Consider the following 15,357-nt stretch of genomic DNA (forward strand, 5'->3'; position numbering starts at 1 on the left):
CTTTCTTCAGGGAGGTTATAGGGATATCGTTTTTCTGTCGTCGTCGCATGCAGCATGTTTATATAAAATTGTGCCACGATTAACTTGTTGGCTAATTCATGTTGTGTAACATAAAATCAGACATATATCAAAGATTTTACTAGAAATCATTCGAAGGTTTCATCAACAGCCCGTAATATATATTGAGTGGAATCTGCCAAAAATCTTTTATTAAATTCAAAAGGTTCATGCTAAAGATCTGCCAAATTACTTTAAACCGAATTCATCCAAGAGTTTTCAAAGAATATGAAAAAAACGAAAACATAATCTCTTCTAGAAGGCTTCTTGATGTTTTTCTTTCATTTCTTCAAGGAATTTATTCAAAAATGTCTACCAGGTTTATTGCCGAAATCGTTCCATGGAGTATGTCAAACGAGTTGGAATATCTCAGCACCTCAAACAATACCTCATACTATTTTTTGGAAATGCATGTTAGCAATCTCGCTAGAACTTATTTTAAAACACATGTTTTTTTCAAGAATTCTAGTAAAGAAGTTGATGGAAAGAGTATAGGGTTGCCCGCTGCTATTTTTTAAAGTCTCATAAGTTTTTTTCATGCGTTCCCTTTCCCTCGATATCAAAAGTAATTCCTCATGATATTTCTTCGGATATTCTTCCTGATAAATCTTTTGAGACTTTAGAATAACTCCATAAACTCTATCCATGATCCCAACAAAAACAAACCCTTTCCAGAAATTAATTCCGGAAACTCTTAATAACATGCAATTTTTGACTAAACAATTGTTCAGGAAAACCTCTGAAACTCCCCCAAGAACAAAGAACAAATTCCACTTTTGTATGGAATTTATACATAATTTACACTTTTTTCAATTGTGTTTAACCATTTTAGGCAACTCCACATGAAACTGCCAACATTATCGAAAGATGCCTACAGAAATTTTTCAAAGATTTTATAAAGAAATTCAACTCTAAGCATTGGTTAGCCAGGGTTGCCCCAATAAATTGCTCCAGGGATGCTGAAATAGTTTTTGTAAACTATCCTATAAGTTTTCCCAGAAATATCCTTTAAGATCAGTCTTTCCTGACTCTTTCTAGGAAAATCTTAAGGATAACATAAGAGATTTTTACAAGAATTAAATATAGACAATTCTCATGCAGTTCTATTTACGAGTCAGTAATTTATATTGAGTGGAATCTGCCAAAAATCTTTTATGAAATTCAAAAGGTTCATGCTAAAGATCTGCCAAATTACTTTAAACCGAATTTATCCAAGAGTTTTAAAAGAATATACAAAAAACGAAAACAGAAACGCCACATAATCTGTATGAATTGCTTCTAGAAGACTTCTTGATGTTTTTCTTTTATTTCTTCAAGGAATTTATTAAAAAATGTCAACCAGGTTAATTGCCGAAATCGTTCCATGGAGTATGTCAAACGAGTTGGAATATATCAGCACCTCAAACAATACCTCAAACTATAACTCTCTTTTCCTCGAAATTTTTTTTATGGAGGTTCTAAAAACTTGTTAGAGTTTCTTTGCAGAAAATATCAAAGAATTTACCCATAAGAATGTTAAGCGATATAATTTGATGTCTTATAGGAATTATATCCTTGTAATTCGATTTTTCTAGGAATTTATCATGTAATTTCCTTCTGTGAAAGTTTAATGAGTTTTCTTAAAATTTCTTCGAATATTCAAGCAGGTCCACAAGTTCCTTCAAGAAAAAAAATTGAAAACTCTGGACAATTATTTGGATGAGTTAGAGCTAGATTTTTTGAAGAAAAATCTTTAATGAATTTTTGAAGCATTTTTGAACAATATTTAGGTTGAAATTTGAGGATGAAATACTGGGGAAATATTTTTTATTATACTTCAAAGAACTCCGTAAACTTCTGAAGGATATATTGTTACTATTTTTGAGGATCTTCTAAAGAAATTCGAGGAAATATTTTTATTTGAATCTCTGCAGAATTTTTGGAAGTCTTAGAGAAATTCTCAGTTTCTTGGCGTAGTTGCTGGTGTTAATTTAAGAACAATTCTAGAAAGCACGCCATGAAATATTTTTGTAAGAACTTCTAAAATCTCAATTACTTTTTTAAATCGACGTAAGTAACCTCCATACGGTTTTGAGAATATTAATTCGGAATAAACAACCTGTCTTCAAAAACTGTTTTAAAATGAATCACCTTTTTAACATTTTTTCGACGTGTGCATTGCTCAAATTTTGCATACAATGAGCTCGCGTTCAAAAACTATGGAGTTCCTATTATTTCACACAAGAATTTTATGACAAAATGATAAGCCGTTTCATTCAGTTACTTGCGACGTTTTTCTACCAGTGTAAAATCGACTCAAGTAGTGTTTTGTTTTGATTCGTGGTTAACTCACTGTGTCTCTCCATACAGCGGGGCGACGAAAGTAGTGGTTAGGTTGCGAAAGTTGAAAATCTTACTCTCGTCGTTTTGTAATTCCGAAAATTAAACGTTCTAAAAGTGAAAAATTGAGTTGGTTCAGAGCGAAACGTGTAGAATTTCGTCTGCGAAACACGTAGGATCGTGTAAGATCGTGAAAGTAAGTTTGTATACTTTTTTGACTTGAGTCTATATGAATAAGTTTTCGAGAAATATTTTGTAAACTTGTATCAAAATGTTTTTTTTTAATCTTAATTTGCTTCCCGGAAACGTGAAAAAAAAAAATAAAAATGTGAATTCCAGATGAAATTCCAAAAGGACTTCAAGAGAAAATATTTGAAGACATCTTTTGAGCGATTGGATTTATCATTAGTTAAAATTTTTAGGAAAATATCCTGCGTAATCCAGAATAATAAAAAAAAAGTTCGAGTAGATTACAGAGAAATTTCTACAACAAATATTAGTAGAAAACTCAAGAATTCATGCCTTGTTTATTTAAGGCAATACATTTGATAGAATTGATTGAGGTATTTTGGAAAAAATCCTTGGAGAATGCAAATGCTAAAAACACTTAATTCTGGAAAAATCTCTTCAAGAATCCATAGAGAAATTTCTGGGGAAAGTTCCATCGGATTTATTCGAGGAATACTTGCCAGATGCCCCAAGCAATTCGGGAGTTCTTGGAGGACTTTGCTTACTGTAAAAAAAAAACGTTTCATGCAGAAAATATGCACAGGTTGGTGTATGTATTGATCGTTTTGCGTGATACTGTTAAATGAGCTTTCGAGCTCGCTTGACCTCCCACTACTGATGGAAATCCTGGCTACTCCCATGGTTCACTCTGAATTATCAAAACATAAAGTTTTAGCTGAAATGTCTGCTTGAGTTGTCATTTGCGTTGCAGAATCAAAGATTGAATGTGAACAAAAAGTAAAGCTCACAAGCTGACAACATGTAAGATACAAAAAAACAGCCCTGAAACTTCGCGAGTTGAAAGAGCAAACCATATCCAGCGTTGGTCGGCACCATTTGGTATTGCCGCCCCAAGTCCAGTACACCACGATGAGGAAAAACATGACACAAACACAGTGCATTATTTCTTGCACCGCCGTCGCGCGGTATACAGCATTTTCTTAATATTGAACAATAAAGCAAACAGGGCTGCAAAAATTACAGGTCTCGGGGTGCACTTACTTTCAGGCTGGGTTTGTTGAAGTTACGTAACTCGACGACGAGAGTACGGTGTCCGATGATTTGTCGAGATGGTTGAAGGTGTTCGAACGATCTCAGTTCAAGGCAGGTCACCTACTCTAATCCTTCTGTTTAACACACTTTCAATTGTGCTATCGAGCCAATCAACTTTATTTTTCACACTATTTCCAATTGAAATATCACTCAATTGCCTTTTCCTTGCGATTTATTGAAGACACTTATAATTTTCTATTCACCTAATTTTCATTCTTCTTTTTCACTCTGAAAAACAAACCCAGGATTATTAATCTCTCCAATTTAGATATCATCACATAAATAGACACACAAATCGGTCAGCTTTACACCGCATTCCCATAAAACATCCCAATTCCGAAATTCCTGAGCAAATTTTTGCTTTGCGGATAACTAAATGAATCAAAACGGTCCAGAAATCACACAAAGCAAAACGAAGCGAGATCGCTTCTCGCAGGACAACAGATGAGCAAAAAAACCCGCGATCCGCAAACCGAGCCCCAACAACAACAAAGAAGGGGTGAAGAGGATTGATGGGTGGTCGGTCAAACGAACGACATTCGACCGCGAACGAGCGAAGGAAACTTACGTTAACCACCTCTTCTAGCACAGCGAGATACACACGCGAGTCAGGCCGAAGCGCGAAACATACTGATGGAGCTCGCCGCTCTTAGGTGTGTGCTTTGCTTTGCTGCGGCGGTGGTGGCTGGTGACTTCAACTCGTCCGTAGACAGGAATACCTTGAATCGCTCGTTTCGGTTTTTGTGCTGCTGCATGCGAACAACGGAGCAGCGATGCAGTATGGCTGGTTTGCGGTCCGATGGACGGGTTGTTGGGTTGGGAGTGAAGCTAATCGAACGGGTTTGTATGGGGGGAGTGTGTGCGTGTCTGGCCTTTCCGCAAGTATCGTGGGCTGAGTATGCAAGTCTGTTTCAATATGTTTGTGATTCTACCGGTGGTGATGATGACGAATGAAAATGTGTTGATGTTTTCCTCTGACTTGCATGTGAAGTGCAACGTTGGATGGTGCTCGTGAGCATTGCTGTTTGGGCGATACATAGGGATGCTACAGTTTCAAAAACAGACACAAATTTGACAAAAGTTATTCATAATGTTTGAAATTATGGCTTTCATAACAGTCGTACCTCCAAGAAAGTTATTCATAATGTCGAACTATTCCAAAGAAGTTTTTAGTAATGGCGAAAAAAGGAAAATATGTGTATATTGCAAATATAAAAACAGAAATTATACTGGTATTTAAGAAAATCAGTATAATCCCTTTTCTGGAATTTAAGCTCTATCATCCTGGGAAATTCGGGATTCTCTAAATCCTGAAATCAACTAAAGAGTTGATGAAAACCACAAAATTTTAATGCAAAACAAAGATATTTTTCTAAAACTCAAGCTGTATTCGATAAAATAAGAAAGCATCATGAAAGGAAGAGAATAAATTGGCCAATTTTTACGAATAAACTAAGTTATCAAAAAATTAATAATATTTCTTTTTGTACACTTAAAAACTTCTGACAACAAATATCAGCAATTAACTTTGAGTATAATCCACTACAATACCTCCTACGATCCAAAAATGTTTCTTTTGTTCTTCAAAGTTTTGATGACTTGTCGAATCTCTGGAACAGATTGTTTACTGTTATGACTTACATGTTTATCATACTTTCATATATTGTAAAGATTTCAAAAAGATCCTCATAAAACCCTTAATTAGTCAAGGTAGGATTAATTTTTGTTACGTTACTTCATCAGAACAAAAAAGTGATGCATGAAACACAATATATTGTAATTAACTTTAAATCTTGGCCAATCTCTTTCGCTTCTGTACTGTTGCAATTTTATTTCCATTTTGACAAAATACTGGTTTTTAAAATCTGCAATCACTTGGTATCGCGGGATTTCCCAGAACAAGCATTAATTTTTGTCTTGAGTCCTCGGGCAAGTAAAATGGCCGGGAATACGGACACTCTAATACCGACACATGTAGTGACGGACCATACATGATTTGTTTGAAATTTACATAAAGGTAATCTAACCACGATAAAAAGTGTTATCAAAGATATTTGATAATCCATCCTCGACTTAACACAAACATCACTTTGCACTCGTACAACGCAAACCGGACATGATTGAGCCTGATTCCGTCACTTGCCCCACAGAAGTTTACAGTAGAACCAACTGATCAAACACAACCCAACATAGCGCGCAAAAACAAAAAAAAATGTTCCGAAACACTCTCAAGAAATTTAATTAAACTTACCATAATTATCTGTTTTTATATAGGCACAAGTGATATTGAGCATTACGGAGCCGATTTAATTGTGTAATTACCTTTGAACTCCATTTTTGAACACATCAATCGTAGTTTATTAAATATCATAAGTTCTGGTTTTCGAAACATAGTTTTTACATGTATTTTCCATACGTTTGTTTCAAAGAATTCCTACGTAACCTAGGATGAATTTTTTGGAAACCTCAATGACCCATTTCACATGGTTTATTATTTTTGTCAGTTCATTTATTCATAGACCAAAGAAGGTTTATTTTGTGATTGGTTGAATTTCCAGACTCCATGTATGTTAGACCAGTATGTCAAACAACGAGGCCATGTACAAATGTATGATACTGTGGAATAAAAACACACTGAATCCAAAGAAATCATGAATTAATGTTTTAATGTTTTCTCTCATTATGTCTTAAATGTCATTATATTAGTCTTTGAACCGACGAACGAGAGTATGCGAACTTAAAAGCAATTCTGGACATACGCGTAACTCATCACCAAACGATGCGATTTTCGTATACAATAAACATCCCAAGTAACATCAAATATATCTCTTTGAGCAGCATTCACTATATGTTGTTATATTGAAGCTTTATTTGTATATGAAATATAATACAGTATTCGAATAACATGTCATGCAAAATCAAGAAATAGAAATGATTTAATTATAAATATTAATTTAGAGCTTTTTTGTCGATTGACCATTTTTGCATTTGTATATTCGCGTGGAAGGAACGAAAAAGCTCACTGCCCAAGATTTTTTTTTTTTGCGAAAAGACCGATGGAATTTGAATCCACGACCCTCAGCTTGGTCTTGCTGAATAGCTGCATGTTTACCGTTAAAGCTATCTGGGTCAGGTGCATCTTGGTTAGATATGTGAAATCAATCTTTGCTAGTGCTAGGGCAAACGCTCCTTTAGTGGAGGTAGCTCCAATAGTGGAGGTAGTGTGTTTTGGCATGTTTCGCGCCAATAAATGATTATGTGATATTTTTGTATTATGTACGATGCGAAAATGATACAAGTAATCGAATAATATTCATGAAATTTAACCGTGAAACTATTTAAAACAATTGTTTTGCTTAATTTTTTTGCTCCTTTGCACCTATAGTGGTGCATCAGTACCCATAGTGGAGGGTCCCATAAGAAATCAATGGTTTGCGCCACTAAAGGAACCATCCTTAAAATATACCTCCACTAAAGGAACAGTGTTCCTATTATTAGTGCATGGATTTTTGCAGGGAAATTTCAAATGAATCGTGATTTTTATACATTTGAATGATAGAAGGATTTGAGATCTATCGAATGATACGTTAAAATCATATATTTCATGATCTTAACACCGTGTTTTAGCAGTTTTCCCTTAGGTGCACCACTAATGGTACACTTGCCTTATCAGTTTTACATGCTTACATCGTGGTTATGCAGACGAGGGGCCCAGATAGCCGTAGCGGTAAACTTGCAGCTATTCAACATGACCATGCTGAGGGTCGTGGGTTCGAATCCCGCTGGTCGAGGGACTTTTCGTAAAGGAAATTTTCTCGACTTCCCAGGGCATAGAGTATCTTCGTACCTGCCACACGATATACACTAGCAAAAATGGTCAATCGGCAAAGAAAGCTCTCAGTTAATAACTGTGGAAGTGCTCATAAGAACACTAAGCTGAGAAGCAGGCTTTGTCCCAGTGGGGACGTGATGCCAGAAAGAAGAAGAAGACTCCAGTCGAGCCATTTTGATCGACTCAACTTATAAAATAAGGCCCTTAGTCTCATGATGTTAGTTTAGCATCTTTTCATTAGCATTGTGCCATTAAAAAAGATAATAGCATTAAAAAAATATTAATTTTTGAGCTAATTTTACATTTATATATCTTACAATGCCGAGGCTAATGGATCATTTATAATATATTTTTATGTGTACCGTCATAAGGGGATGCTTTATGACAAGGTTCATTACATGCGGAAATCTCTACTAGTCAATTCGAATAACTAAAATGGTTATTTTTGTCACCATTCTATGCGATACATGTATCATCATGGATTACGGAGGATCTTCTTCTTCCTGGTATTACGTCCTCACTGGAACAGAGCCTGCTTCTCAGCTTTGTGTTCCTATGAGCACTTCCACAGTTATTAACTGAGAGCTTTCTTTGCCAAAGTTGCCATTTTTGCATTCATATATCGTTTGGCAAGTACGATGATACTTCATGCACAGGGAAGTTAAGGAAATTTATATTACGAAAAGATCCTGGACCGACCGGGAATCGAATCCAGGCACCTACAGCATGACTTTGCTTCGTAGCCGAAAGGTTAAGGAAGGCTTGGAGGATGTAAATAATATTACACTGGGCCAACGGTAAATGCTTGATGTTGATAAGTAAAACATTACCTAACATGCTGAAAACACGTTGTTCGCTCTCGCATCGCAGTCAGCGTCATCGTAGGCTGCTTCAATCACTCGAAAGCAGCGCAAGTAGTCCATTCACTATTGTTCGCCTTTGATCGCATAGCACTATAGCAGCAAACAGCCAAGAGCAACGGTAGGCATAATGAAGTCATCCGCTGCGCACTGCTTCCTTTATCGCATTGTATCATTACCGTACTGCTTACACCTATATAAGGTGCAAGCGAATGAATGTATTTTTAGTCTGTAGGGCCGTCGCATCCTGGACGAAACACACGTTTTTAATGAATATTTGGAAAAAAAATCACAAGCTAATATTTCTTGAAGTTAATGAAAAGATGATAAACTAACATCATGAGATTTGAGTTTGATAAGCTTTGAACACAGTTAGAAAACAATTTGCTTAAGGTGGCACACTTGCCTCGAATTCCGCTACTCTCTGACATTTGGAAAAAAGATGTTCAAGGTCCTCCTCTGCAGAACTAGATTGTCAGCTTTTCCCCTACTACAGTTCAGAAACGCCTGCTGGTGCCTCATATTGGTTTATTATTTTGATTTTGTTGATGATATATACCGTCAAGCTACCATTCAACGTGCATTTAAGAAAAATTTTCACTTGAAAAAATTATATAACTTTTTCAAATAATTTGAAGCGTACTAGAATACCACTACATAGCGTGCAATTATATCATAATTTAGGGAAAAATCTAAACCTAGTGATGCATAATAAAAAAAATAACTCGAAAATTATGTTTGAAAATGTCATGTTTAGGTCGCCTCGTACCGTTCTATGTCACCATTTACCGTGCACACTAGTGCACCATTCACCGTGCGTATAGTTTTCGTCATGATTTTATTTCGTATCTTGAAGAAACGTTGTTGATAGAGCAACTATGTTTCTAGTAGTGTGTGCACTCGTTTTTAAGAGTATTCAAATTTTCATTAACAATAAGAACCATAAAAAGTTTAAAAATTGGCTAAATAATTATTTTTTCATTAAAATCGTTCTAGGAGGTTTGACTGTATTGTCCAAACCATTCCATATTCACTCAAAAACTAAATATGAAATAGATTAATCACGACATAACAATAAATCTAATATTACCGAATAATTTCATGCCTATTATACTAATGCACGGTAATAGGAACCATATATATTGCAAAGGGTCCATTCACCGTGCATTTGGGTTTCGACTGAGACATAATAAAAATTTCTAATGTGCTTAAAATCTCATTGCTCATACGATGAAATACATCCTACTTATAGTATCCACAGTGAAAACTTGTTGAAAATTTAAAAAATTTCATACTCTAACGTTAAAATGAAAAATGTGAGTTTTTGGCGTTTCTACTATGAGTGTTGAAAAATCTCGTTATCGAACAGAATTCACATGATTTTAACTACATAAACCAGTTGTTTCAAAATGCTTTGTGACACAAACTACTTTATTTCATCTGTTTTATCTTATTTTGCTGACAAAATAATTTGTGAAAATTGTATGAATATTATGTAGGAATTTGTATATGTGCACGGTGAATGGAGGCCGCACGGTGAATGGTGACTTAACGGTACATTTTTACTAATTTTACTCCAACATTTTTTGTTCACCAAATAGGTGACACACTTGCCTCAATATGTGTGAATTTCAACCAAACTTGATTTCGTTTGTAAAACAAGATACCTTTTACGTTCAAATGCCATAACATCTTACAGATTTGAATAGTTTCACGATGTACAGTACGTTAGAAAAGTCTGTTAATAATTTACCATGCTATTTGAAAACAACGGAATTTTATAAAAATTCATTGAAATTTGGTGTTTAAATGAAAGGTGAAGAATAGAGAAGAAATTTCATCATTGTATTTTGGAAAATAAGGGAACATATTGTTAAACTCGGAATTAAAATATATTTTGTCGTTTTTTATAAAAAGCAGGACTGACACACTTACCCCAAAGTCCGCTAAGAGATTCGTGGAGAATACTAGCAAAGATGATTAGGGCTGTAGTATGTAGAGTTTATAGTTTCTCTGAATTGTTATTTTCAAACATAAATTCTTCGAGAAAAAAAAAACGATGAAATTGTTTACGAGCTATGTAAAATTTAATAAGAATGTTAGTAATACCGTGAATGCAAGAGCAATCAAATTTTATCAACAAAACCTGCGGATTATAGTTTTTTTTAATATAAATGCATTTACACCAATGACAAATGATCAATTTAACAATAAAAGCATTAATTTCTAGAAACATATTTTTTAAAGATGTATTTTACTTTTCCCGAGTTTCACTTTATCTGCGCCATCAATAAATCATTTTACGGTGAAATTATTTCTTTCGCTCTCCTAGAATATTAGGAAATAACGGTGCCGCTATTGTCAAAGTTTAAAGGCATTGGCATCGTTGCTTCAAAATTACGCATAGGAAAAATCAGAGAGTGAACGTTCCTATAATAAAAAAGCACTTTGTTTTGCGAATATAGGTAAAAAGCATTTTGTTTTGTGATACCCGGAGCAATGGATCAATTCTGAGACCATGCACTGTGATTTTTTTAGAACCCGGAATACAGATGGCGAGACCCCTTCATTGATATCTCCGTGAAAAGAAACGTATAAACCATGCTCAAAAGAAGAGTGGATGTGATTTTTGAAACGAAGAGTTCATCCCTTGATACTCTTATTTCAATAAGCCCTTTATAGACTGATGATAATACTTTAAGCAAGGAACCGATAGTTATGGAATCTGGCAAGTATGCAACATAAATAGAATGATGGAAACTACGGTTAATGACTTATGTTTACATAGTCATGTATCGACCAGGTAAAAGCAATAAAGCCAATCCACTTTCTAGATCAGTACTTCCCATACTTTTTTAACTTTCGCCCCCTTAAAGTCATTATTTACTTGGAATCGCCTCCCTGATTCATTTTTCTAGTTAACCGCTATACAAATCAAATATTATAAACCTCTAATACCCAACCCCGCCTTTAGACGGGGTACACTTTGGAATTTTGTGTATTTTTTCGTAGCTCGCAAATCAAAATAATTTTATTTTTGGCTTATACCTTGACTCATAACACGCATATAAGAAAAGTTTTTATGACTTTTGAAACTTTTTTGTATTTTTAAAAATTGTTTGAAAAATTGCATTCTTATATAACCTACAAATGCCTGGGCTTCATTTAACGTGTAATATAAAAAATCGTACCTTTTATATTTTTCTACGATTAACCTATCACAAACGAAGAGCCTGGTGATATTAAAATCATTTCAAATCTGTTTTTGCGTTAGTTACACGGAAAATAAAATACGCTCCGAAAAAAAATTAAAAATTTAATATTTTTAAAAATACCGTAACAATTTAAATTTTTATTATTGCCAAAAATCAACAACTAAAAAAAAGCTTCAAGAAAAAATGAAAAAAGCTAGGGATGTTCAACAATAAAAATTATAAAAATCAAAAGCCAAAATTTAAAAATTTGCGAATAAAAATAAATAAATGCCCAAAACGTGTTTAGAACGATTTTAGATAACGAAAAATAATACTTAAATCGAAAATAAAAATTTGGGTATTAGAGGGATAAAAATCGTACCGATATTTGATCAAATTATCAAAATATGTAAAAAATATCAAACATATGTGCGTTTGATACAAATGTATACGCAAAAAATGTCCAAGATTCGCATATCCATAGAATCATATAACAATATCTATCGTGAACATTTGAAATTTTTCCTTAAATATAAGTGCCGATAATTATTAGCAATCATTTACTGGACTTATTTTTTAATAGCAGTTTAGACAATATCTTGCTTCTGTGAAAAGGAAAAGAACCATAATCGTTTTAGAAAATTTTTAGAACCAGTTTTTTTGGCTCAAAATTGAAGCAATGTTCATGACAACCTATCATTGCATTGTTACTTGTTATTTGTAAGGCAGTGAAAGATTTTCATAAGAATTTCTTTATATTTGGACGAAAACATTGGTTTTACATTTTTGATTATTGCTTATGATTTATGATGGATCCTTGAGCCTCAAAGGCCAACTCAATCAATTTTCGATACGAGCTCGGCCCACTTTCAACTATTTAAACGCAATGTATGCAAGGGCGCCAACTTGTGACGTAGTTGAGGGGCGAACACTTCTTTTCACATGAATATGGAGGTGAACTGCATCGATTTTGTTTGCAATTTTGGTTTTGGAAGTTCTCGCTCCCCAATTACGTCACAAGTTCATGCGTATGAATATATGTAATATGTTCTGCTATTTCTAAAATTACTATGTACAATAATTTTAGAAATTATAAATAATGAATGGATGTCTACCAATTTTTTCAAAACTTGTCTTTTAAAATGAATTTGAACCAGTACTGATAAGAATGAGTGCAACCGAAATGCCTCTGGGTGAAGTCTTCGTAAAAAAATGCAACCCAAACATCAAAATGGGTATTCTAGATATTTTTCCATAAAAATCCGGATGCCAATAAAAATATTAGCTTCCTTATTTCAACCAAACAACAGCACAAAGTGAAAACATAATTTCCCGTATAAAATATTGAGCATTAACAATAATTTTTGAAAATTCAAATGTACATGTTTTGTACGTCTAAAATTTGATATGTTTTTTAAATGTTATCTGTGACTTATCATTCCGACCTTAAGAAAATCTGAAATACCGGCCATTTTTTAAACTCACATAATATTACAAAATCTGAATGCATTGTACAAACATTTAGTGTTTGACAATCGTCAAATAATGCATAACATTTAGTGTTTGACAATCGTCAAGTGTTGTCTATCATTATTTTAAAATGACCATGCTTGGAGATATAACGATCAAAGGTAAAATTATTCTGGAAATAGTTAAGTTTAGAATTTACTATCCTTCAGATGCATTAGTATGAGCATATGTAAGTCCTCCAACGGTTATGAGTAACTATTTCAACTGCTACCATGTTAGCTTTTTCGCCCCCTTTTTGGGTTTTCGCCCCCCTAATTCTGTTTTACAAATTCGCCCACTTTGGGAATCACTGATTTAGATTATGCCAACCTGCACCAGATGAGGGAAATTCTTTTGACGAAGAATCGGAAAGAATCATCAGGGTGGTTGCTGATAGTTCTTGTTCTGTATCAATTTCTGTTGATCCAATAGTTTCTGCCACAAAAACAGACATAGAACTGCAAGAGATAATCAAATGGTTACCTTTCCATCCAATACGACGGCCTAACACCTCACACCGATATAAGAATATAGCTGATCGCCTAACTAGAGATGGTGACTTAGTAATGAAGGGTCAAAGAATTGTGATACCAAGATGTCCACAGAATCAAATATTGCAACTGGCACACAACCTATGATTATCATCCATGAAGAGAAGATTGGGAACCATATGGTGGACCCGAATAGATCAAATGGGAGTACATAATTGCATGGAATGTATACTAGTCTCAGCTCCAGTCAAAGACCATTTTTCCACAATAGAAATTCCTAACAGGCCATGGAAGAATGTTGCTACTGATTTTACCGAAGTTGTAAAAGGAATACATCTTTTGGTTATCACAGTCTTAAACTGTTATTGTGTCATCAAATGACAGCAATGAACACGATCACTTAACTATGTGAAATATTTGCTCGATTTGGTTATCCAGAACATCTGGTGTGTGACAATGGTCAATCATTTTCTTCGGGAGAATTTTCTGAATTTTATCGCACATTTGGAATTACTTTATGCCATACTGTACCTTGACAGACAATATCGTATGTTACTTAAAACAATATTAAAATTAGCGTAACCATGGGCCGAGACTGGAAAATCGATTTACAAGACTTACTACCGTAGAATATAACTTGTGGGATGAACAATCATCATCACATTAATTCAGATATCAGTTACTTTGTTTTGATACGTTATCTTAGAGCGAGTAGCTTAGATCACCTGTAGATACATCTCAACATACACTTGTTCACGAGACTCCTCTATTTCTCACAAACATATCCATTCTACGAGCACACCGTCAAACTTAAGGTTAATCCAATATGGCGCCCGTCTTTGCACACAACTATGAAAGTATCTTTTGAATGGTAACTATAGCTTAGCTTTTAGTATGTGACACCGTGATAAACCGAAAATGCATTCACCAACACATAACAGTGAAGACCACGATGCTGTGATGACGATGATAATGATAATGATGATGATGATGATATCAACATTGATGCACAATGAGCGTTGGCGGCTTCGGAGGCGGCATTCGGCCCATCATAAACCGAGAACAGACGAAGCATAGAATAACAAACATGAAAAACAGCGAGAATAAACACGTAGAACGAATGTCGGTACGAACGCGATACAAAGCCGCAAGGCAAATACGTTCGGTACGACACACAGTGATGGGCGACGAGACTGTCCGAACGGAACATTGTGAAGTCAGCCGACATTAGCATGACATCAACAGTCCCCTAGAAGCCTTTACCAGGAAATCGAAGGTATGTACTTGTCGAGACAGATTGCTTGTCTGGATCGGTTGGGAAGTCGGTGAACTGCGCGGTTTTGTTCTGTATGTGTAATTGTTGCTGAAAGGCGTTAAATAAATTATAGCTTAATGATTGTTGTCATACTTATTAGATTTTATTATTATTAAGGTAAAATGTTTGGAAATATTTTTATCAAAAATATTCTAAGCACTCTTCTACTTATTTATGTTTTATCAAACTTCTTTTATGTCATACACATTTTATTGTTTTATTTTTAAGTGTTGATTTAGAAAATTAACTACAAAAGTTGAGACATTCAATTCTTTCTAATCAAGCTAATGTGAGACGAGAATTTAACTTACAGAAGCTGTACTGCCGTGAATCGCAAGTCAGTCCCATCTGCATTTTCATCAAAATTGAGTTGGGTTCAGTTTCCAACATATCTTCCAATACTCTTTCAGCTGCACTTATGAGATAATACAATTTGTTTGGAAAAATTAGGAAAAAACAGCAAGTCAAATTGTCCCATAATGAAAAGTAATCGCATATC

At 34.5% G+C, this 15,357-nt stretch overlaps 1 protein-coding gene across 2 annotated transcripts in view; it reads right to left on the reverse strand.

Annotated features, from left to right (window-relative positions):
- LOC5572535 overlaps nt 1-4,322 on the reverse strand; it is a 214,087-nt gene extending 209,765 nt beyond the window's left edge. The window contains exons 1-2 of one of the 2 annotated variants that reach the window (XM_021842996.1): nt 4,226-4,322; nt 3,607-3,885 (exon numbers count right to left, since the gene is read on the reverse strand). The gene's annotated coding sequence lies outside the window, so the exon portion shown is untranslated. The remainder of the gene's footprint in view (nt 1-3,606; nt 3,886-4,225) is intronic. The other variant, XM_021842998.1, reaches the window with a different exon arrangement.
- Nucleotides 4,323-15,357: the final 11,035 nt, after the last annotated feature.

This window comes from Aedes aegypti, chromosome 2, assembly GCF_002204515.2.
Source record: "Aedes aegypti strain LVP_AGWG chromosome 2, AaegL5.0 Primary Assembly, whole genome shotgun sequence".
In the NCBI taxonomy this organism is placed as follows: domain Eukaryota; kingdom Metazoa; phylum Arthropoda; class Insecta; order Diptera; family Culicidae; genus Aedes; species Aedes aegypti.